At 37.6% G+C, this 25,949-nt stretch overlaps 1 protein-coding gene across 3 annotated transcripts in view; it reads right to left on the bottom strand.

Moving 5' to 3' along the window:
- Positions 1-25,106, bottom strand: part of ZBTB44 (zinc finger and BTB domain containing 44) — a 65,029-nt gene extending 39,923 nt beyond the window's left edge. For 2 of the 3 annotated variants that reach the window (XM_077756528.1, XM_077756529.1), the window contains exon 1: positions 25,054-25,106. The gene's annotated coding sequence lies outside the window, so the exon portion shown is untranslated. The remainder of the gene's footprint in view (positions 1-25,053) is intronic. The other variant, XM_077756530.1, reaches the window with a different exon arrangement.
- Positions 25,107-25,949: the final 843 nt, after the last annotated feature.

Here is a 25,949-nt window from a genome sequence, read left to right as displayed (position 1 = left end):
AATGGCCACAGGTGACTTCTGGGTAAGGCTGTAATCTCTGTAGTATTCAGCCGATGAGGAATCAGGGAAAGCACTTGACTCTAGGAGATAAACTGCCAGCTGTAACTGACCCAAGTGTACCTGTCCATCAAACCTGCTCTTGCAAGAACATTGATTAAAGCCTCACTTCACATTGCTCCAAGTCTCTGCATGCTTCCTTTGATTGGGGTAGTGGGCTTATTTCTCACAGTGGGTTAAAAGGAAACATATACCAATGAATAGAATATACTAATCAAAACTGATATACTATCATACACTGAACAAAAGAAAATACTACCATACACTAATCAATTGTCCAGACTAGACCCAAGATGAAGTTGCTTATGTTAAGCCCCACATTAGCAAACTAGAAACTAAGTTTTTGTGCTTGGCTCTTCCAGAAAAGTAAAGCCTAGGCTAACCAAAAGCACTTGTCTGCTCAGCACAACCTGCCTCCAAGACTTTTCTTTGCTCCGTATAAGGAAAGTAACCCGGCTTTAACCAATCAACAAATACCTACTGTAAATGCTTTGTTCCTACTCATGTAGTCTATAAAACCTTCTCACTTAGTACAATTCTTTGGAGTTCCACTCTGTCTCTATAATAGATGCTGTCCAATTCATGAAACACTGAATAAAGCCAACCAGATCATTCCAAAAGTTATGATTGTTGGATTTTCCCTTTAACACCCTACAGATATAGAAAAAGAGATTATGAACAATTGTATACACATAAATTCAAAAACAAAAGTGGGCCAACTCCTGAGATAACTACACACAAAATTCAACCAAAATGAAACAGATAACCTAAACAATCTTATAAATGTTACAGAATTCGAACTGATAATTAACATCCTCCTAAAGAAGAAATCTTCAGGCTCAAATGGTTTCACTAGATAATTCCATAAAACATTTTAAAAAGTTAACACCAATCATACAATCTCTTCCAGAAAAATATTTAAGGCCAGCATTTACTCAGATACCAAAGCCAAAGTCTGTACAAAAAAGAAAACTACAGAACAACATCCTTCATGAACATAGATGTAAATTCTCAAAAAAAATATTAGCAAATCAAATCTACAAATACAAAAATAAAAAAAATAAAACCACAATCAAGTGGGATTTATTTTAGGATTACAAAGCTGGTTCAGTAGAAAAAAATCAATTTAATCAGTCATATTCACAGTCTAAAGAAAAAATACTACGTAATTTCAATTGATACAGAAAAAGTTATTTGAAAATTTCAACATCCCTTCATGATAAACTCTTAACAAACTAAGAATATAAGGGGAACTTCTTTAACTTTATAAAAAGCATTACAAAAAACCCTACAGTTAATAGCATACCTACCAGATAAAGACTGGATCTTTATATTTCCCCCAAAGATCAGAAAAAAAGGCAAGAAAAAGAACCAAAAGAAGCATGTGTGTGCATGTATGTGTATGAAAGGAAAAATTAAAACTGTTCCTATGCTGACGTGATTATCTATAGCTAAGGAATCTTAAAAGAAAAAAAAAATAAAGCCTCCTAGAATTAGTAAATGACAGGATAGAAGGTCAACATAAAAAAGTCAATTGTATTTTGATACAGTAGTAAGAAAATAGATTATGGTGGCTAAGGCCTGGAGGGTAAGGGGAAACTTGGCGGTGACAGCTAAAGGGTTCAAGTTTTTTGGGGGTAATGAAAATATTTTTTTTTGAACTTTCATAGTTTTACTTATTTTTAAATATAATTTATTGTCAAATTGGTTTCCATACAACACCCATTGCTCATCCCAACAAGTGCCCTCCTCAATGCCCATCACCCACTTTCCCCTCTGCCCCATCCCCAAAAACCCTGTTTGTTCTCATTATTTGAGTCTCTTATGGTTTGCCTCCCTCTCTCCCTCCAACTATTTTTCCCTTTCTCCTCCCCAATGGTCTTCTGTTAAGTTCCTCCTAATCCACCTATATGTGCAAACATATGGTATCTGTCCTTCTCTGCCTGATTTATTTTGCTCAGCATAATACCCTCCAGTTCCATCCATGTTGCTGCAAATGGCCAGATTTTATTCTTTCTCATTACCAAGTGGTATTTCATTGTATATATATAAACCACATCTCTTTTATCCACTCATTACTTGATGAATGTTTAGGCTCTTTCCATGATTTGGCTATTGTTGAGAGTGCTGCTATGAACATTGGGGTACATGTGCCCCTATGCATCAGCAATCCTGTATCCCTTGGGTAAATTCTAGCAGTGCTATTGCTGGGCCATAGGGGAGTTCTATTGTTAATTTTCTGAGGAACCTCCACACTGTTTTCCAGAGTGGCTACACCAGTTTGAATTCCCACCAACAGTGTAAGAGGGTACCTGTTTCTCCACATCCTCGCCAGCATCTATAGTCTTTGATTTGTTCATTTTAGCCACTCTGACTGGTGTGAGGTGGTATCTCAGTGTGGTTTTGATTTGTATTTCCCTGATGATGAGTGATGAGCATCGTTTCATGTGTCTGTTGGCCATCTGGATGTCCTTTTTGGAGAGGTGTTTGTTCATGTCTTCTGCCCATTTCTTCACTGGATTATTTTTTTTTTTTTTGGGTGTGGAGTTTGGGAAGTTCCTTATAGATTTTGGGCACTAACCCTTTATCTGATACATCATTTGCAACAATCTTTTCCCATTCCATCGGCTGGCTTTTAGTTATTCTGATTGCTTCCTTCGCATTGCAGAAACTTTTTATTTGGATGAGGTCCCAATAGTTCCCTGGCCTTTGGAGATGTGTTGAGTAAGAAATTGCTGCGGCTGACATCAAAGAGGTTGTTCCTTGCTTTCTCCTCTAGGGTTTTGATGGTTTCCTGTCTTACATTTAGGTTTTTCATCCATTTTGAGTTTATTTTTCTGTATGGTATAAGAAAGTGGTCTACTTTCATTCTTCTGCATGTTGCTCTCCAGTTCTCCCAGCACCATTTGTTAAAGAGGCTGTCTTTTTTCCATTGGATACTCTTTCCTGCTTTGTCAAAGATTAGTTGCCCATACATTTGTGGGTCCAATTCTAGGTTCTCTATTCTATTCCATTGGTCTATGTGTCTGTTTTTGTGCCAATACCATACTGTCTTGATGATTACAGCTTTGTAGTAGATGCTAAAGTCTGGGATTATGAGGCTTCCCGTTTTGGTTTTCTTCTTCAATACGACTTTGGCTATTTCGGGTCTTTTGTGATTCCATACAAGTTTTATGACTGTTTGTTCTAGCTTTTGAGAAGAATGCTGGTGCAATTTTAATTGGGATTGTGTTCAATGTGTAGACTGCTTTGGGCAGTACTGACATTTTAACAATATTTATTATTTCAATCCATGAGCATGGAACGTTTTCCCAATTCTTTGTGTCTTCTTCAAATTCCTTCATAAGTTCTGTATAGTTTTCAGCATACATTATCTTTTACACCTTTGGTTACATTTATTCTGAGGTATTTTATGGTTTCTGGTGCAATTGTGAATGGGATCAGTGTCTTGATTTCTCTTTCTGTTGCTTCATTATTGGTGTATAAAAATGCAACCAATTTCTGTACACTGATTTTGTACCCTGCGACTTTGCTGAATTCATGTATCACTTCTAGCAGACTTTTGGTAAAGTCTGTCGGATTTTCCATGTAGAGTATCATGTCATCTGTGAAAAGTGAAACTTTGACCTCATCTTTGCCAATTCTGATGCCTTTTATTTCATTTTGTTGTCTGACTGCTGATGTAGGACCTCCAACACTATGTTAAACAACAGTGGTGAGAGTGGACATCCCTGTCATGTTTCTGTTCTCAGAGAAAGCTCTGTTATTCCCCACTGAGGATGATATTAGCTGTGGGCTTTGCATCAGTAGCTTTTATGATCTTTAACTATGTTCCTTCTATCCTGAATTTCTCGAGGGTTTTTATTAAGAAAGGATGCTGTATTTTGTCAAATGCTTTTTCTGCATCTGTTGACAGGATCATATGGTTCTTATCCTTTCTTTTGTTAATGTGATGTATCACACTGATTGACTTGCGAATACTGAATCAGTCCTGCAACCAAGGAATGAATCCCACTTGATCATGGTGAATAATTCCTTTTATATGCTGGTGAATTCAATTTGCTAGTATCTTGTTAGGAATTTTCGCATCCATATTAATCAGGGATATTGGCCTGTAGTTCTCTTTTTTGCTGGGTCTCTGTCTGGTTTGGGAACCAAAGTGATCCTGGCTGTAATGAAAATATTCTAAAACTGTGATGATGGATGCACAGATCAGTGAATATACTAAAAAGTCACTGAATTCTAAGACTTTAAACGGTGAATAGCATGTATGGTATGCTAATTTTAAAACTGTTATAAAATATAACTGAAAATAAAAAATTTGTCGAGAGAAGTTGAAGAGAATGAAGAAAATGGGAAGAATCCGTAAACTTGAGGAAAGAATAAAAATTACCCAATTTGAACAACAGACAGAAAACAGACTAAAACAATGAAGAGAAACTCAGGGATCTAGGAACTATAAAAAAGATCAAACATTCATATCCTTAGAGTCTTGAAAGAAGAGAAGAGAAAAGATGGGGCTGAGAAACTATTCATCTCCCCACAAAAAAGAGGTTGCAAACTTCCCAAATTTGGCAAAACCCCTAAACCTAGAGATGTGAAAACCTCAACAAACCAAAATAGGATATATCCAAAGATATCCAAGCTTAAACATATCACAATCAAACTGTTGGAAACTAAAAACAAAGGAAAAATCTTGAAAGCAGCAAGAGACGAATGACTATTTATTAGGGGAAAACAATTCAAATAACATAAGATTTCTCATAAAAACTCATGAGTCCGGATGGAAGTGGTACAACACTTTGCAAGTATCCAAAAAAACTGTCACTCAAGAATTCTATATCCAATGAAACTATCCTTCAGTAATAAAGGGGAAATCTAGACATTCTCAGATGAAGGAAAACTAGAGAATTTGCTGCCAGCAGATCTACCCAAAAATAATGGGTATAGATAGTTCCTGAAATGGAAAGAATGATAGAAAAAAATATAGGAAATATAGGCAATTATAGCAGCACTATCGACAATAGTCAAAGTATGGAAAGAGCCCAAATGTCCATCAATGGATGAATAAAGAAGCTGTGGTGTGTGTATGTATGTACGTACACACACACACACACACACACACACACACAGGAGTATTACTCCAATTCAAAAAGCATGGAACCTTGCCATTTGAAATTCCTTGGATGGAACTAGAGGGTATTATGCTGAAGCAAAATTAGTCAGCCAGCAAAACACATATACCATATGACTTCACTCATATGAGGACTTTAAGACACAGAACAGTGTCTTAAGCTCTAGCTTTAACTCACAATTGATAAAAGATAACAATCACAAAACCTCTGGTAAGACCTGCTCTTTGAGGACCCTGACTAAAGTTGGTCAAAAATAGAACTTCCTATATCAATTCTGGAGGTTACCAGTCTTTGTAGACAGAGTATGGAGAAACAATCTGTTTTGATATAGTCACGACTATATTGTCTTCAGAGGAACAAATATGCCAGACAGAGGTTTGACTCTGGGACTGATAGCTTTCACTCTTTTATACCATGGATGTTATTTGTGGCCTAAACATGATCTTAGAAGTTAGAGAGGCGTGCCTAGGTAGCTGAGTTGGTTAAGTGTCTGACTCTTGATTTTGGGTCTGGTCATGATCTCACGGTTCCTGGGACTGAGCCCTGTGGCTGAGCATGGAACCTGCTTGGGATTCTCCTTCTCCCTCTCTCTGACCCTCTCCCCACCTGCAAGCATGCATTCTCTCTAAAATAAATAAACTAAAAATAATAGATAAACAATGGAGGAATGGATTGAAATGATGCAATCTTTTCCCCTCAGCTAAGGAAAAAACCTCAGAAACATAATGAAGGAATTTGAATTCTGAAGATGAAAGGGTATTAGATTATTTACAATTTAAGAAGTTTAGTTTAACATTTATCAGGTGCCAGATACTGTTCTTTTTAACAAAGCCCAGGGAGGCACCCAGGTGGCTAAGTCAATTAGGCATTGACTCCTGATTTTAGCTCAGGTCATGATCTCAGGGTGTGTGAGATTGAACCTGGAGTTGGGATCTGCACTGACAGCATGGAGCCTGCCTGGGATTCTCTCTTCTCTCACTCTGCCCCTCCCTCTGCTCACATGCCCAGGCCCCCTCTCAAAATAAACATTTAAAAAATTGTTTAAGAAAGCTCAGAATTAACCAAGTCATAACTTAATGGAAGATGGAAGTAGAGCCTAAATTACTTGATTCTGGGGAGTCCAATGCTTTGTACAAAAATCACAGTTAAAAATAACAGAACTTTGAGCCAGTATTTCTAAATTGTAACAAGTACTCTTTCCACTGATTTGGTAATAGTGTAAGAATAATTCTGCTTCCACATAGGAACAATTGTTCTTATTAGAATAAAATTTTTATCTTACTACTTCTAGAACTCATATTCAATCTGTTCAAATTAGTAAACAACTATCCTGAAAGTGACAAACTGCTTTCAAACAACCAAAAAAGCCACACTTTCCATTTTTAGGAAGGAAAAAGTTAAAACTCGCTGCAGTAAATATCTTTCTGATACAATGTTAGACAAATTCTATAACAAAATGATTTCTGAAAAAAAAAAGAAATTGCTATTGAGCCAGAATTGTGAAGGCTGAATCTTAGTTGTAACATTTGTTGTAAAACACTCTGGAGAGAAGAAAGTGTGAAAATACCAAACATTCCCCTATTCTGATGATCTGAATGTCCCAGGAAAATACATTATCTACAGTTACAACTTTTCAGTCTACAGGGACACCTGGGTGGCTCAGCTGGTTGAGCATCTGACTTAGGCTCAGGTCATGATCTTGTGGTTTGAGCTCCACATTGTGCTTCTGCTGTCAGCCTGTCGGCACAGAACCTGTTTCAGATCCTCTGTCTCCCTCTCTCTGCCCCTCCCTCGCTTGGGTTCTCCCCAGAATAAATATTTAAAAAAACAACAGTAACTTTTCAATAAAAAAATATAAAAATCTACAATGAAGTCTTTTAAAAACACTATTAGGGGCGCCTGGGTGGCTCAGTCGGTTAAGCATCCGACTTCTGCTCAGGTCATAATCTCACGGCCCGTGGGTTCGAGCCCCGCGTCCGGCTCAGTGCTGAAAGCTAGCTCAGAGCCTGGAGCCTGCTTCGGATTCTGTATCTCCCTCTCTCTCTGACCCTCCTCTGCTCACACTGCCTCTCTCTCTCAGAAATAAATAAAAACATTTAAAAAAAAAAAAAAGCTAATTTCATGTTAAAAATAACACTATTAAATTTTTTAATAAACTTACTAGCTCATATCTTCCTAATAAACCATATATATACATATCACACATCATAACTCCTCAATTTCTACTGAGGCTTTTAATTCTAGATATGCCCTCTTTTAACTACAAAGACTGCTATAAGGATGTACATTGAATCTTTTGACACAGTACTATGCATTAATTAAAAGAATTATAGTTTTTCACACTGCCCAAACCCGGTAACTAATTTCCCCACCTCATATATAATTTATTTATTTCACTATATTTTTTACCAATTAATAGTCTAATGTTGCCTGGAGACAGCATGTATACTACGAAGCTTTGTAGTTCAGACAGACCTAGATCTTAATCATGATTAAATGAGCATATGGAAAGCCTAGCACAATAGTGCTAGCTAGCACATAGTATGTAAACAACATAGAACAGAACTGAGTAATAGATAAGCTATCCTTCTTGATAGATCTCTGACTCTATCAACTTTGGCTGAATTCCTGAACTTCAATTCTGGGTCTCTAATGACCAACTAAAGTGCTAGAAAATTACTTCTGAATGTGTCTGCCATGTTTCAAATTCACCATCTAAAACTGAACTTAAATTCTCAACTGGTATTTCACACAGAATTTCTAAGTTTGTTACTGATGGATATACTTTGAATTGCCCAGTCACCCAGAGCTTAAAAACCTAGTATCCATTTTTGAGTCACCCTCTCACCTCCTGTTAAAACCTGGAAATCTTTCTCAGCTACCATCCATCCCTTCATAGGCAAATTCAGAAAAATCATACTTTCCTAATTATGAACTTTTATTGATAAATTAGTCATACTCAGGAAGCAAGATTGTTAAATATGCCTCCTTCCAAGATATGATATAAAATGGTCCTGTGTGGTCAAACTCTGCTCTATAGTTTGCTGTCTCCATGTCTCATTTTGAGGTGTTTACAGATATTGTTAAATCCAGCAAAGTGAGCAGAAAAAACCAGAAGAATGTTGAAAGTGTGGATAAAGAGAGGTAATAGAGGGATGAGGGCGCCTAATTGGCTCAGTCGGTAGACCGTGAGACTCTTGATCCTCAAACTGTTAAGTCTGAGCTCCACACTGCAGGTAGAGAATACTTTAAAAAAAAAAAAAAAAAAACTAGACTAAAAAATTATTTCTTAATCTAATTAATATATCTTAATATCTTAATACTGTTATAAAATTATTATGTTGTAAACCCTGAAAGGTTCTGAGGATTCCCAGGAAGAGTCCCCACACCACACTATCCACTATTTTAATGGAGCCCTCCTCAGATCCCTTCAACCACTCAAAATAAAATTAAAAAAAAAAAAAATCCACTGTCACTTAAGACAACCATTAAGGGGAGGGGGCAGAGGGAGAGGGAGAGGGAGAGAGAGAGAGAGAGGGAGAGAGAGAACATGTGCTACCTGCTTCAACAAATTTGCAATGTATATGTAATAGCTCTATTTAGGTCAAAGATAGTCAAGAAAAATGTTTACTGTACTAAGAGGAAGAGAACCTGCTGGGAACCTCAGGAGTTACAGCTGCTTATTTAAACAGCAGCAACAACAAACAAGCACATAAAACTAGCTAGCTAGGTGTTTTCATCCCAGAATTTAAAGCCTAAGATTATGGGAGCCATCTTGGAGATCTCTCCCATAAGGAGAGATATGGCCTAAGGATAGCAAAGCAAAAAGTTGAGAACTTGGGTTCTTAATGATGACATTGAATCACTGAACAACCATATCTGAAGCTATCTTACTCCATGATTTCTTGTTTTGTTTTTGTGTGAAATAATGTCCTTAACGTTCAAGTCACTTGATTCAGGTTTTCTGACCCAAAAATGAATATCCATATATAGATGTACCACAAATACTTCAACAGGTCCAACTGAATTCATCATCATTCCTCATATATGTACTCTTCCTCCTGAAGCTCTCTGGCCAATGAGACCATCAATACAAAAGCAAAAAACCGGGGAGTAATCTATGACTTAAAAATGTCACTCCCGGGGCGCCTGGGTGGCTTAGTCGGTTGAGCGTCCGACTTTCGCTTAGGCCATGATCTCGCGGTTCATGGGTTTGAGCCCCGCGTCGGGCTCTGTGCTGACTGCCAGCTCAGAGCCTGGAGCCTGTTTCAGTCTGTGACTCCCTCTCTCTCTGACCCTCCCCTGCTCACGCTGTCTCTCTCTCTCCTAGAAATAAAAAAAAAAAAAAAAAAAGTCCCTCCAAATATGTCTGTGTCCTAACCCCTGGAGTTTGCAAAAGTTACTATTAAGGCAAAGACTTTGCAGATATGATTAAGTATTATAAGACAGGGAACTTGCCTGGGAATATCCAGGTAGGCCCTAAACACAAACATTAGCATCCTTATAATAGGGAGGTAAAAGGAAATATGTCACCCATCAGAGGTGATGTGAAGATGGAACTGAAATTAGAGTGACGTGGCCACAAGCCAAGGAATGCCTGCAGCCATCAGAAGCTGGAAGAGCCAAGGAACAAATTCGCCACTAGAGCCATATGGAAGCCACTCAGAAGTAGTGGGTACCTGCCAACACCTTGATTTCAAGACAGTGATGGTGATTTTGAACTTCTGGAATCCAAAACTGTGAGAGGATACATTTGTTGTTTTGCTATTATTATTAAAAAAATTTTTTTAATGTTTTTTATTTGAGAGAAAGAGACAGAATCCCAAACAGGCTCTGCGCCACCAGCACAGATCCCAATGTGGGGGCTTGATCTCAGACCACAAGATCGNCAGAGAGGGAGAGAGAATCCCAAGCAGGCTTCACACTGTCAGCGCAGAACCCAATGCGGGGCTTGAACCCAGGAACTGTGAGATCGTGATCTGAGCTGAAATCAAGAGTTAGACATTCAACCAACTGAGCCATCTTCATTTGTTATTTTAAGCCATCCAGTTTGTCATATTTATTACAACAGGAAACAAATACAACTTTTATCTCTCCCTGTTCTTCCTAACACAGACTTGGGTCTCTAAAATCGATCTCAAATTCATCCTTTCCTTTCTCCATTAGCCACTGCTTTGGACTACTCCAACATTCCGACTGATCTCCTTGCCTTTGGTCTCACCAACCTCAAATTAATCCTTCACCATTATTCAAATATTCTCTAAAATATAATCATCACGGGGCACCTAGGTGGCTCAATCGGTTAAGAGCCAGACTTTGGCTCAGGTCATGATCTTATGGATTCGAGCTTGTCATTGGGCTCTGTGCTGACAACTCGGAGCTTGGAGCCTGCTTCGGTTTCTGTGTCTCCCTTTCTCTCTGCTCCTCCCACACTCAGACTCTGTCTCTCTCTCTCTCAAAAACAAATACACGTTAAATATTTTTAAATATAATCAGAGTCCAGCACTTACTACGCCATGGTTTATCACATGAAACAACTCTCTTTTTTCTTAAATTCTCATTTCAGGAGATTTCATCTTTTTTTTTAAAGTTTATTTATTTTGAGAGAGAGAATGCAAGAGAATGTGAGTGGAAGAGGAGCACAGAGAGGAGAGAGAGAGAGAAGCCCAAGCAAGCTACATGCTTTCGGCACAGAGCTTGACGTGGGGCTTGATCCCACAAACCATGAGATAGTTGAAATCAAGAGTTGGATGTTTAACTAACTGAGCAACCCAGGCACCCCATCACACAAAACAACTCTTAAACAGTACACTTTGTTCTTTTTAGCACGTTCATATACATTTGGTATCAATGTACTGAAGCTGAGGAAGAAATGACTTATCCAAAATCATAGGGGTACAAAATAGAAATATTCTCTTCACTCTACATTTTTAGATGCTTTAGGATGCTATCTTTCCCTTTCTATTCTCCAATATTAACTATTTGCTCCAAACTGATTTTGACTCATTCTCCAAATGTATATATTTCCACTTCCGTACCTTTCATCCTTTTTTGGAATTCCCTCCTTATTACTCTCAACAGGCCAAATACTACTTTATTTGTTCTTCCTTCTACTCTAGATTGTCAGCAATAACTCTCATTAGTATATACCTTTTTATTTAAAGTTTTTATTTATTTAAGAGAGAGAAGGAGGGAGGGAGAAAGCAGGGAGGGGCAGAGAGAAAAGAGTCAGAGAGAGAATTCCAAGCAGGCTCCACACTGTCAGCACAGAGCCCGATGTGGGGCTTGAACTCACGAGATCATAACCTGCGCCAAAACCAAGAGCCATACACTCAACCGACTGGAACACCCAGGTACCTCTAGTGCATCACTTTTTAGATTACAATGTATTTTCAAATATATTTTCTCTGGATCATAAAAACTTTCTGAAGTAGATGAGGAAAACTCTTTAAAGAAAAATAATATCAGAGAAAATAAGTGGCCTAACAGGGGCTTAAAATCAGGAAATCTGACTTTAATTGAATCCTGTCCTTCCTTTATTATTAAACTATGCTACCTTTCCCTTCATCTAACTCTTGCAGTATTTTCTGTCTTGACCACTAATTTGGCATTTGATATAATACCAATTTAGGTTTACCATGGCTTATGCCCTGTCTCCTCTCCAATGACAATTCCAATATATTTATGAAATCAATCATACCCATGTTGTTTACAAATCATTTTATAAGTGCTTGAGATAGAATTGCTGTACAATAAACTGCATATAAATTGTATAATTTGATCAGTTTTAACATATATATTATTACCACAATCAAGATAAGGAAAATTTCCATGACCCCTAGAAATTTGTGCCAGTTTGCAATTTCTCCCTCCTACTTCTCTCCAGGAACTAATGATTTGATTTTCATTTTAGATTAGCTACATTTTCTAGGATTTTATATTAACAGAATTATATAATATAGACTTTATTTATCTGGGTTCTTTCACTGGGTATAATTATTGAGATTCATCCATGTTGTTGGGCTCAATAATTTTGCTCCTTTTTATTACCGAGTACTTTTCTATTGTATAGATATACCAGCACCTGTTTATCATTTAACTATTGACAGACTTCGGAGTTATTTTCAGTTTGGGGCTATTACAAATAAAGCTGCTATGAACATTTGTGTAAAACCTTCATGTAGATATAACATGGAGGTTCTTAATCATTTCTTTTTCTATACCATTTACATATTATATTCTTACCAGTAACACTACTTATCATAGTGCAGTGATTCTATTCTCACTGGGCATCCCTTTATGGCCACAAAAGAATCACTGCTCTACCTCAATAACTTATGTATAATAGATGATCAATTGTTTACAGGTCTTGCTGTCTTATATATCCACATGCTACTTAAGAGGCTGAGGTTGTGTGCATCTTATAAACGCCTAACACAGAGAGGGCATTTAAACAGTGTTGGATGAAACGTTTATGGTTTATGGTGCTTATTTCTGAAATAAACATATTCTTTTAAGCTAAATTACATAATTAATAAAAGTGTAACTGCAAACAATGAACAACAAACTAAAACTTGAAACAAAATACATGAAGTAAAGAGTTTAACATATACAACATGCAAATATTTTATAGAAAACCTGTTAATATAGCTGGTTTAAGAATAGAAGAGCTGACCTCAAAGTTAAAACTTCATGCTAAAATTACACAGAAAATGAGGGAACTAGTGAAAATTGCTACTCAATTACTTCTCTCCCTAGAAACTTATTAACTTATAATAGTAGGTTTTTTCACTATTATTTTCTTTAGAATCAAGATTTTTTTCCTTTACAAATATTATAGCACCACAAATTTAAATTTTGTTCTAAGAAAACCTGTCATCCTGTTGTCAATCTAAGCAAAACCAAATATCTGTATTTTTCTATGAAAGGAAGTACACTTTTAAAAATGGATTCGCATGAGTACTCATTTGAGAACACACTTTTACTTTCTCTGAACACTTATAAAGTATATGTGATCTTTAATTTGATGATGGTTCATTTTCCAACAGTCTTCCCCTAAGAGTTTATTAAGTTCTCAGGAAGAATTTCAAACGGATTGCTGTATCTGAGCTATAAAGAAATCATTTAACTTTTATAACTAGCCATATTTTAATCAAAGATTTCAATCATTTTGCTACATTAAAGAAGTCCTTTTTAGTTCAGAATTTAAGAAACAGACTGAAATCTACCTGGACTAAAACAATAAATCAGTTAACACTGAACTATGAGAATTTCCTCTCATTGCTGGTAGCCAGAGTCATGCTGATTGTTAATTTCTATGTCAAGGGAAGTTAATATATATTGATAAATTCACCAAGTGTCTTTATATCATTCTGGGCTCAGAATTCTGAAAGTGGTTTCTTAAATCCAGTTATAAATGAGGAAACTAAACATTAAATTAACTTGCCTGCGGTCCTATAAATAAAAAATAAAAACTGGATTTGAACAAGTCCATTTGACTAAATTCAAATTCCCTGTCCCTTCTCCCTATTCCATCATGTAGCCATTCAAAAGGATCCAATCACAGTACAGAAAGAGTATCAGCTTTAACATTAATTCATTATTACTAGAAAGAAAGCTTGAAGATAAGTCAGGTCTTAATCACAGATCCTTACAAGAGCAAGTTAAATTCAAGTCAGTTTTAGTCAATTAGCATTTAAAGAGTTCTTTTTTTTTCCCTAAAGAATTTTTAAGTGCTCACATTAAGTACTCGAGTTCCAACGTGTTTGTTTTAAAATATGTACACAAGTACAGTGGCTTTACCCAAAAGGCCTTTATACTGCTGCCAATTTTATTTTTATTTATTTTTATTTTGAGAGAGAGAAAGCGCAAGCAGGCGAGGGGCAGAGAGGAAGAGAGAGAGAATCCCAAGCCCAGCTCTGAAATATCAGCATAGAGCCTGATGTGGGGCTTGAACTCACAAACCCAACCATGAGATCATCACATGAACTGAAATCAAGAGCTAGAGGGTCAACCTACTGAGCCACCCAGGGATCCCTACTGCTGCCAACTTTAAATGTGTCTTATTATGGATTCAACCATGTCTCCTCCCTGTCCAATAAGTTGGAAGTATTATCCCTACAACTGAGAATGTTGCCTTATTGGGAAATAGGCTCTCTATACAAAGGTAATCAAGTTAAAATAATGTTAATTAGGATGTCGTTATATCAAGGGGGATATGACACACAGGGAGACAAGCAGGGAGAACAAGTGAGAACTGGAGACATACTGCCACAAGCCAAGACACTAACAGAGCCAAGAAGAAGGCACAGAATAGATCATTCCTGGAGCACCTGAGTGGCTCAGTAGGTTAAACATCTGACTTCAGCTCACATGATCCCACAGTCCATGAGTTTGAGCCCTACGTCAAGCTCTGTGCTGAGGGCTCAGAGACTGGAGCCTGCTTCAGATTCTGTGTCGCCCTCTCTTTCTGCCCGTCCTCTACTTACACGTTGTCTCTCTTCTCTTTCTCTTCCAAAATTAAATAAACATTCTATTTAAAAGAATAGATCGTTCCCTCATAGGGAGGAAGGGAAGGAACCAACCCTCCCAACCCTCATCTGAGGGAAGGAACCAACCCTGCCAACAATTTGGTTGTGGACTTGATTTAACTACACTAAATTTTAGTGGACTCAATATTTCAACTAAAAGGCAGAAGAGGATTAAAAATGCAAGCTCAACATGCACCCCAATGTTTATAGCAGCACTACTGACAATGACCAAAGTATGGCAAGAGCCCAAACATATGTCCATCGATGGATGAATGGATAAAGATATGGTATATGTATAAACACACACACACTCAAGCACACAATGGAGTATTACTCAGCAATCAAAAAGAATGAAATCTTGCCATTTGCAACTATATGGATGGAACTAGAGGGTATTATGCTGAAGTGAAATTAGTCAGCCAGACAAAGACAAATATCTTATTATGACTTCGTTCATAGGAGGACTTTAAGATACAAAACAGATGAACATAAGGGAAGGGAAGCAAAAATAATATAAAAACAAATTAAATAAAAAAAAATTTTAAATGCAAACCCAACTATATGCTCTTCATAAGAAAGAAAGGAATAAAAGGACACAGATATATTAGAACATATACCATGCAAACAATAAACACAGGTAGGCTGGAGTGTGCTGTTTTTGATATGAGATGGACTCCAAGACAACAATGTTACCAGAGATACAGACATGTATAACAATAAGAAATGTATGGGCACCTAATAATAACAATGCCTTAAAATACAAGCAGTAAACACTGACAGAATTAAGGAGAAAGACAACCCATAAAAACTTGGAAATTTTAATACCCTTCTCAATAGCTGGTAGAATTGGGGCCCCCTCCAAAAAAAAAAAAAAGTCAGTAAAGACAAAAGATCTGAACAATACCATCAATTACCTTGACACACACACAATTTATAGTGCAGAATACACAGTCTTTTCAAGTACAACACAGTATGCTTATCAAAATAGATATGCTGGGCCAGAAGACAAATCTTAATAAATTTTAATGTAATGAATGCACACAAAAAATGTTCTCTCTTTATACACAATTAGAAATCAATTAAGTTTTGAAGAAAATCCCAAATATTTGGAAATAAAATGTTGAAATAATCCATAGGTTGATTGAAGGAATCAATGAGGGAAACTGAAAAGTATTTTTAACTGAGTAATAATTAAAATACATTATTAACATTTGTGGGATGCTGCTAAAGCAGTGCTTAGGCTAAAATGTATAGCTTTCAATAGACATATTAGAAAAGAATGTCTAAAAAAAAAAATCAATGGCCTATGACCACACATCCTACCACCTCATACCCATTAAAATGACTCCAATTAAATAAAATAAAAAATCACAAATCACACAGAAAATAGCAAGTGTTGGTGAGAATGTGGAGGAAAAAAATCTTTGTGTACTGTTAGCGGGTATGAGTGTAACCACTGTGGAAAACAGTACTGGGGTTCATAAAAAACTTAAAAATAGAATTATCATATGATCCAGCAATTCTACTTCTGGTATATATCCAAAAGAACTGAAAGCAGGGACATGAACATCTATTTGTATGCAAATATCCATAGGAGTATTATTCATAATAGTCAAAAAGTGGAGATAATCCAAGTGTCCATCAACAGATGATGGATAAACAACATGTGATATATACATACGATGGGATTATTATTTAGTCTTAAAAATAAAGGGATTCTGATATGCACTACAATATGGATAAATCCTGAGGATATTATGCTAATAAATGAAATAAGCCAGTCACAAAAAGACATTGTAGGATAGATACCAATAAGAGGTTTCCAGAGTAGTCACAGTCAAAGAAACAAAGTAGAAGGATGGCTGCCAGGAGCTTAAGGAGAGAGAAGAATGGAAAATTATTATTTAATGGGTACAGTTACATAAGTCTTGCATTATAAGAAGAGCTCCAGAGATGAATGGTGGTGATGGCTGCATAACAATGTGAATGTATTTTATGCCACTGAACTGTACACTTAAAAATAGTTAAGGTAATAAATATGTAAATGTGTATTTCACTGCAATTTAAAAAAATCAGGACGCCTGAGTGGCTCAGTTGGTTGAGCGTCTGACTCTTGATTTCGGCTCAGGTCATGATCTCAGGGTCCTGGGATCAAGCTCCACATCGGGCTCTGTGCTGTGTGTGGAGCCTGCTTAGGATTCTCCCTTCCACTCCCCCCTCCTCCCACTTGCACAAAAGCTCTATAAATAAAAAAATAAAATTTAAAAAATCAATGGCCTAGGCTTCTACCTTCAGAGGCTAGAAAGAGTGCAAGACAAATCAAATAGAAGGAAATAAACCATGGACATACACTGAATAAAAAAGAATCTTCAGCTGGAATGCAAAATTGTCAAACCTTTAGCTAGAATGATAAGGGAAAAACAGAGGAGGAAAAAGGGTGAGAGATAGCAATGAGAAAACCTCAAAAAGAGATATACAGAATGACCAGGATGGTAGAATATTCCAGAAACCAAGGGTGCAGAATATCTCAAGGAGTGGTTTTTAGTGTCAAATGCTACTGATAGATCAAATAAGATATAAACCAGTCTATTCAATTTAATCTCAAGGAATTACTGATGACCTTATAGCAGCACATAGTAGACTGCAGTACAGAAAAGAAGAAGTGAAAACTGTAAGTATAGACAATTCAATCTGAAGAAGTCTGCTTCTAAAGACAAAGCAAGGGAGTTCAATGGAGGGAAATAAGGGCTCAAGGGAGGATGCTAGTATTTTTACAGAATGGGAGAAACTAGAGAATGTCTTCCCCCCAGATATATTATTTTTACTGTGGTAAAATATAAACAGAATGTTTTGATAGTTGTTAGAAAAGACTCAGAGAAAAAGGAAAAGTTGAAGATACAGGAAACAGTGATAATAGATAGCACAAGGTCCCTGAACAGGGAGAAACTGGATTCAATACATGAGTGAAAAAATTAGCCTTAAACAGAAAGAGACCCAGTGACAGGAAAAAAGAGAGTTCAAGGAAGGGTGCAGTTACAGTTAAGTTTATAGGTGGGTGGTGACAAGTAGTCAGAGTTCTTGTCTGACAGCTTTGGCTTTTATGTTATTTCTCTTTGAAACTATAGGTAGAGGTATAATGCTGAGAAGAGAGGAGATAAAATACAATTTTGAGGAAAATGAAACGAGAAATGTATGCAGATAAAAAGTCCAAAAGGATGGCTAGGAGGTACCGAAGACCCAAATAAAATTGTGAGGCCACAGATTTGTAGTGGCAATTATCTATGGTTTTTAAACTTTATCTCAACAGAAAAAAAAAAAAAAATCAATGACTTTGAATTAGTCTTTAAAAAAGAACAGGAATCATAAGTCAATACTTAATACTTACATAGTACTCTTAATATGTACCAGGCATTGTTTTAAGTACTTTTTACATATTAAATAATTTAATTTTCATACAATCTTGGAATAGGCATCCCTTGATACCTTCATTTTACCAGTAAGGAAAACAAAGCACAAAAAAGTTAAGGGAACTGGCCCAAGACCATACAACCAGTTAAGTAAGAGTCAAGATCTGAACCCAGTCTGTGCTCTTAACACTATTTTGTACTGTAAAGCCAAGTAAACCTAGTTGAGCAAAGTGGAAAGAAATGAGGAAAAAACAATACAAATGGGCCAAAAAAACAGAGGCAGTGACTCCTGTAAATACAAACAATTCTCACAGAAGTATGGTTTGTATAGTTTTATATGGCATATAAAAGGCACCAAATATAAAAGCAACTGTGCTCATACAGTAATAGAAAGCCACAAGAAAAGAAGTGAGCAGTGTTGCAGATGGAAAGCAGAAAGGAGAAAAGCAAAGAGCCAAAGAAAAAGTAAAATGCAGGTAGTCAAAACGTAAAAAGGAAAAAAAAACATAAAAAGGAGAAAAAGATGAAGTAGAAGAAAGAAAACATACAAGACACAGACACACACACAGACACAAACACACAGGGTAAATACCACCAGTAAAAGAGAAATACTAAATGGAAGCAAAGCAGGTATGTCTGAGTCCCTGAAAACTCATACATTTTATTTTTCTGTTTAGACCAAAGATTTCCCAATTTTATCAAAGACCACAAATAAAATATTTAATAGAGACTTGTACTGAATATGCTTGCTTTTGCTTGCTAAGAGTAGGTGAGTCAGACACTTAGCAAGTTAAGATCTAAATCTTAAGAGGAAATCAGTTATCCCAAGTTGCTTCAGAAGCCAGAGGGGTAGCAAGCAGTTCCACAAAATCCTGATTCCAGAGATTCACAGTCTTGGTTACATGCTACCCCAACATGTCTGTCTGTAGTTGTGAATGCATCAAAAACAATCAAAGCCACATGAAGAGCCAATTCCCTCAACATATAGAAATAATACATTTTAATACCTGTAGGATAGCAATATAGAATACAGAAATTGCAAATTGACTGGGTATAAAACATTTTATTGTAATTTTAAGTTTTTAATGTTATACTAAAAGTTATTAAAATAGGTGAACATTCAATGTGGAAACAAGGACGATGATCTCCAAGAAGAGTGACACATTAAGTGTCTCCCATCAATTTCACTATTCTAAGACTGAGTTATCAATCTGAAATACCATGATAATACAAGTCAGTGATTTACTTCAGAATCAGTTATGTAAAAATGTGTGGCTAAGGTCACCTTTGGCACTAATAATGTTAATGAAGAAATTAATGTAATAGTCAATGTACCCTTCAAGCAGGAGTGTAATACAGATCTAATGTATACAATCACTATTTTAGATCCTGTGACTAAAAATCTAGAGATTTCTAACTCAGTGCCTAAAATGGGGTGATACAGGGGCTCCTGGGTGGCTCAGTTGGTGAGGCATCTGATTTCAGCTCAGGTCATGATCTCGCGGTCTGTGGGTTCGAGCCCCACACTGGGCTTTGTGCTGATAGCTCAGAGCCCGGAGCCTACTCCAGATCTTGTGACTCCCTCTCTCTCTGCCCCTTCCCTGCTCATGGTCTGTCGCTCTCTGTCTCTCAAAAATAAAAATAAATGTAAAAAAAAATTTTTTAAATGGGGTGATGATGTATTTGTAATATAAAGAACAAACAAAGCTAACGTGGCTTTCAGCTTAACAGGGGATAAATTTTGCCCAATCATTCTTACGTACCTGGAGAACCATCTGTTTCGGTCATCAATGCGGGGCATTTAAAGTAAAAACACCCAGGGGTACCTGGGTGGCTCAGTCGCTTAAGTGTCCGACTTCAGCTCAGGTCATGATCTCGCCGTTTGTAGGTTGGAGGCTTGCATGGGGCTCTGTGCTGACCGCTTGGAGCCTGGAGCCTGCTTCCGATTCTGTGTCTCCCCCTCTCTCCCTCTCTCTCCCTTCCAGCCCCCCTCTGTCTCTCTCTCTGCAACTCCCTCGCTTGTGCTCTCTCAAAAATAAATAAAGTTTAAAAAATTTTAAAGAAAAACACCCCATAACATTTACATGAAAAGTATGCTCAACAGCAGTCTACAAGAAGATATCAGAAAACTCCAGGGGGAAAAATATAGACATACATTTGATATATGTAATATTTTTCTGAAGATATTAAAAAATTAGAGCAGGAGGAACCTAATTAATAAGGGATCCCCTAACTAATGAGGAAAACCCCTTTTAAAATAGCCTTTGATGCTTGACCACCTTCAGTAACAAGTGTGTTTTATCCTTTATAGGGCTGGGAAGACATACTAAAAGTTTAAGAGAACCATTGTAGGCATAGAGGATATTATATTACTGGTTTTTATACAGTTTTATGATTACAATATATTGTTAATCACTCCCTCCAATATTTTACTATGAAAAATTTCAGACAGAGCAAAATTTAAAGAATTTTACAGGTGAATCCTTGCATACCCATACCCAAATTCTACCATTAACATTATTATACTTGATTTATCACATATCTATCTGCCAATCCATCTTGATTTTTGATGCTCTACTACGTAAAGTGTATTTATTTTTGAGACAGAGAGGGAGAGAGAATCCCAAACAGGCTCTGCGCCGTCAGCACAGAGCCCGATGCTTCGCTCGATCCCACAAACCCAGAGATCATGACCTGAGCTGAAATCAAGAGTTGGACTGGACATTCAAACAACTGAGCACCAAGGCATCTCCTAAATGCAGTTTCTGAAGCAAAGTCTGATATACTAAGGATGTATAATAAACATGACAAGCACTTGGGGCTCTTGGCATATAATCTTCAATGTTGCTATAGTTAGTACAAACATCAGCCATATAGTCCCTTTAATTCATGGTGAATGAAAATATATTTTATTACCCATTATATTTAGCTATGAGGTATACCAAAGTAGTAAAATGCTAATTTTGAAGACAGACTTGAATTTGAAACCTGGATATCAGTTTCCTTACTTGCTAAATCAGATATTAGACAATATCAAGAGTTCTGTGAAATTTAAATGAGATGTTGTATGCAATGTTTAGTACAATGCTGGCTTTCTGAAAGGGCTCAACAAATGTTGGCAATTATCATCATTAGCATATTCGTCCATTCAGTCTACCACAATAGGCTCTCTACCTGTTACGTGGTTATACATACCTATGCAATTGTTTGTGGCCACTTCCCTCCTACTTTGTGTTCTAATAATATTGGGAAATCTATTTTACTGTGATTAAAGAGAGGATGAGGGGGAATTAGGTTCAAAGCACATGCATTCTCCACTTTCCCACACCACTCCCTTAAGGAAATCTATATTCACTCTGTTACCAAAAGCAGTGGTGGTATACACAGAGGAAAACACACTGGACACATCTTTTGCTTTTTAGCACCTGGGTGACAGGTGACTGATAAACTGCTTAAATGTGCTCTGCCCACTTTAGACAACCACTGCTCCCTCATAATCCCTCATTTGAACACATAATTTCTATGAAATTTTGCCCAATTCAAAAAAAATGTGCCTTTTATATCTACAGAAAGCAGATATATGTCAATTTTGTTGTGTGGCATACAAGTAGATGGAAATCATAAAACTTCCACCATCAACATACCTCTTTAAAGACATGATTTTCAAGTAAAGCTTGCAAAAGCAAATTGAAATCTACTTTTCTGCTCACCTTCAGAGATTAGTCTTAATGCTTTCTCTTTGCCAGAGGAATCAGAATCTGATTGCAAAACTTAAAATTACTCTTATATCACTTCAAGCAAGTAACGTACTTTGTCTACTGCTAAACCTTCTGCAGTTAAGATATATATTAGATATTAAAAAGTATGGCAAAGATAAATACTTCACCTTAAAAATTAATTTGGGTGAGGCTGCTTTAACGATAGTTTCAAAAAATTTTGTCTTTTGAACTATATGTTTTACATACTCAGAAATAAATAAAACTCTAAAATGATAAATAAAACAGTGAACCATATCAAATTGGTAGCTAAACAAACAAAAATATTTCAAGGGACTTCTGAACACCCTAAGTATTCTGATTACACATCTTCATATAATATATTCTAAGGACAAAAATAAATGCAAAGAACTCTTAAATTTTGGGGGAAGTTTTATCAAAGAATATTGTTATGGTGATTTTTAAATGACTGTATGTATACACAGTAGTATAAAGTATGTTAATTTTATTAGGCACCAAGACTTCATTTAAGACAAGAGAGACAAATAAAAAATCAAAGAAGTCTGCTATGTTAAACATCAACTGGGCATATCACTATGAACTTACTTTCTCTCCTCTGAAAGGGCCTGGAAGCAATGATATTCCAGCAGCAATGAATAGGACAACATCCTGATCTTGGTTTCTGCATACCATGTCTCACCGAAAAGAACTAAGACTCTTTAGATAAACAACCCATTCCAGATCCAGAGCAAAGAAAGTAACAAGGCAAGCTTAGGGTATCTTGTGCCAGAAACCATCCCAAGACTGCTTCATTGGCAAGTAGGAGTGTTAAAAAAAAAAAAAAAAAAAAAAAAGACATAGGAGCCAGGTTGAGAGGGTTCCTACTGTCCAAATCTGGGACAATTTGATCAAAAAGAGAAATGACTGTAATGATTATTTAAAAAATGCATGCATGAAAACCCAGGAGTCCATAATGTATCGTGCAAAAAAGAAAAAAATCTCATTTGCCATCATTGGGGTAATTATTTCTCTAACTCTTTACTCTGAATGTTAATCATCAAAGGGAAGAAACTAAGCATTTACTCCGTATTTTTAGGAGGAACTTTAATTTACCCCCAGTTAATGAAAAAAATTTCTTACAGAAAATCTCCAATGAAAGTGATTTACTCAAAAGTCACCAAGGAGTGCTAAAAATCACTAAGTAAAAGGTAGGGTATTTGCTTGGTGTCAAAGTATTACCCCAAGACTGCATACAAATCACAAACAGGCAAACCACACCCTTATAAACAGCTTTGGTAGTCACCACCTCAGTGGTCATCTGGCATCACTAATAATGTAGCAATCTGACATTATCTACCTATTTATGAAGCAATATGAAGTACATAGAATTAAATATTCTTACCAAAGAAATTGGCAACTTCAGCTAATCAAATTTTTCTTTAGACTTAACTTCCAGTAACAGAAAATTCAAGGGGCTGGGGGAAATCTAAATGCCACTATGGGGAAATAGACAAGTCTAGAATGTGGGAGCATTTATAAGACAACTGCTTTGGTCAATTAAGTGTCAGGAAAAATAGGGAGATGGGTACTATTCTTTTTAAAAGAAGGGGACCAAGGGCATCATCATCAAATGCAATGCATTCATCGTGACTGAATACTGAAGGGGAAAAAAATTTCTCAAGGAGACTTTAGAATAAAGCCTAAATTTGCATATGGATTATTTAGATAGGTACTGATAATGATATGGGGGTTAAGTAGGAGAATGGCCTTATTTCAAGGAAATACATGCTGAAATATTTGAGGGTCTTGGTGTTTACAACTTGCTTTCAAATATTACACACAGAAAGACAGGGAGAAGACAGAGAACAATAAATGTTACTGACTCTAGGTTGTGGAGTATTTATTTTTTCTCAACTTCGTAAGACAAATTTCTCATAATAAAGTTAAAAGTGCATCTGTACTGAGAAGCAAAGTAGAATACATTCCTACACTGGAATTATATCAGGGTACAAATTTCACTTTTCATTGTGTGGCCTGAGGCAATTACTTATCATTAAATTGTCTCATCTGTAAAATTCAACTAATAGTATCTAAGTGATTAGGTTGTTCTGAGAATTAAATAAGGCCACATATGTAAAATGTCTATGAGTGTTGCACAAAATAAATAAATCTGGTTTCCAGACTTAATGTTAGCCTAAAAGACAAGACTACAGGAAAGCATGATTTTCACATTGCGTGATAAGGAAACTACATTAGCTACAATTAAATATTGTTAATCCATTGGCAGTCAGTGTGAAGTAATGAGGCAAATGAAGATTTATATAATGTTTTTTAATCCAATAATTCCAACTGAAAGCCTAGGCAAAAGGAAATCACAGAATTCTTACCTTTCCAAACTATCTCCCATCTACCAAATTGTTTAGTTTATTTACGGTATTAGCCCCTATCTGAATAAAACTGCTAAGAAAAGTGGAAGTTAAAGAGAATTTCTTTCTGACCTCAACAATATACTTCTATGTTGAAAAACACTTAAGTTTTTGTCTTCATTTCTTTAAGTTCCAATAAAGTACACAATTACTGGTCTTTATTCTAAATCCTGGTTAAGAGTCCTAGAACTCACAAGGATGCAATTTCCTTTTATCAGTTCTAATATACTTGTCATTTCACTTGCAGGTAACCCCTTTTCCTGATTAGGCCAGCAGAAAATGACTAGATGTAAAGTGATCCTCAGGTAGGTAAGAAAAAGAGGTGTTTGTTGTTATTATTATTTAAGAGTGCCATCCTTTTCTTTCCAGTACCAGAAAAAAAGCAGCAGGGGAGAGGAAGGGGAAAACAGTGAGGTCTCGGGCTCCGCCAGGTGAGAGGAGCTAACACCTCTGCCTTCTTTGGGTTAGGGTGTCGGGGCAAACGGGCATGCAAATGATGGGGAACACCCTGAACGGTGAGGGTGATTTCTCCTAGCGGGGGTGGGGGGGCAAGGCTAGTCTCCTCCCTTAAGGATTAAATGCCGCGGAAGGGACCCTGTGGGGTGTCTCCCGGAGCGGGTGGGGTGACAAGACCAGGCTTTCTTTTCCGTCCAGCGCCCAGATGGGGGACGCGTGGAGTCAGCCCCACGGCGGGCGCACCCCGAGGGCACAGGCGGCGAGAAGTGGCCGGCCCAGGCCCCCGCGGTGGCCCGGCGGCCCTCTCGCCCTCCCCTCCCCATTACCTGCGGGCGGCGGTGCCGGGGCCCGGAGGCCTGGTGCTCCTCCTCCTCCTCCTNGGCTCGCTGCCTCTCTCCTCCCCCGGGAGGCTGAGGGGACCCTATCTCGGGCCGCCGCGCCTAGGCCCGTGGACAGCCTGTGGCTGGGGCATGGCGGCACAACCAGCAGCGTGCCTGCGAGGTGGGAGAGTGCGAAGCGGCGGGAGGGAAGCACCCGCGGCGCNGGGGGGGGGCGCCAGCGGGGTGGGGGTGGGGGGAAACGCGGTTAAAGCGCAGGCGCAGAAGAGCCTGCTCCCGGTCGTTGGGACTAGAGGTTTTGGTGACTTGGTGTCCTTATACAGCCGTGGGTTTTGACACCGTCTGTGCGTGCTTGTGTATGTGTACACGTGCAGATTTACATTCATATGAAGCATAAGTACTGCCTAATTTGTCCTTCCTCTAGCCGTCCCCTCTTAACGCTGAGAGAAGCATTTCTGGGCATGGTTCACGCTTCTTGCATTTTTTCCCTTTGAACTGAAAACGAAAGAAACTCCTCGTTTTTCAAGTGGTTTCTGTAGCGAGGCTGAAGCCGGAACGCCCAGCCTCTTTCGGTGAGGTGGGTGAGTCAGTAGTCCGCCCATTTTTCACACTGGGAAACTGAGGCCTGCGAAGAGTTTAAGGCCAAACAGGTGAGGGACGCGGTCCCTTACTTTGTAGACAACCCCGCCCGCGGTTGGTCTCCCAGATCCCGAACCGCCTTTGCACCTACTGGTATTCTCTCAGTGTGCTCTGAGATTGTTCTAGCATTTCTCTGGGCGATCTGGCAGGAAGTGCGGTTCTGAAATGACTGGAGAAATCAACACCCAAATCTGTTTCATTCCCCCAACCCAGGGCACCTAGCGCTGTTCCAAAAAATATGCCAA

This window comes from Crocuta crocuta, unplaced genomic scaffold, assembly GCF_008692635.1.
Source record: "Crocuta crocuta isolate KB4526 unplaced genomic scaffold, BGI_CrCroc_1.0 scaffold172, whole genome shotgun sequence".
Taxonomy (NCBI): Eukaryota; Metazoa; Chordata; class Mammalia; order Carnivora; family Hyaenidae; genus Crocuta; species Crocuta crocuta.
This window is presented reverse-complemented; position numbering and strand designations above follow the sequence as displayed.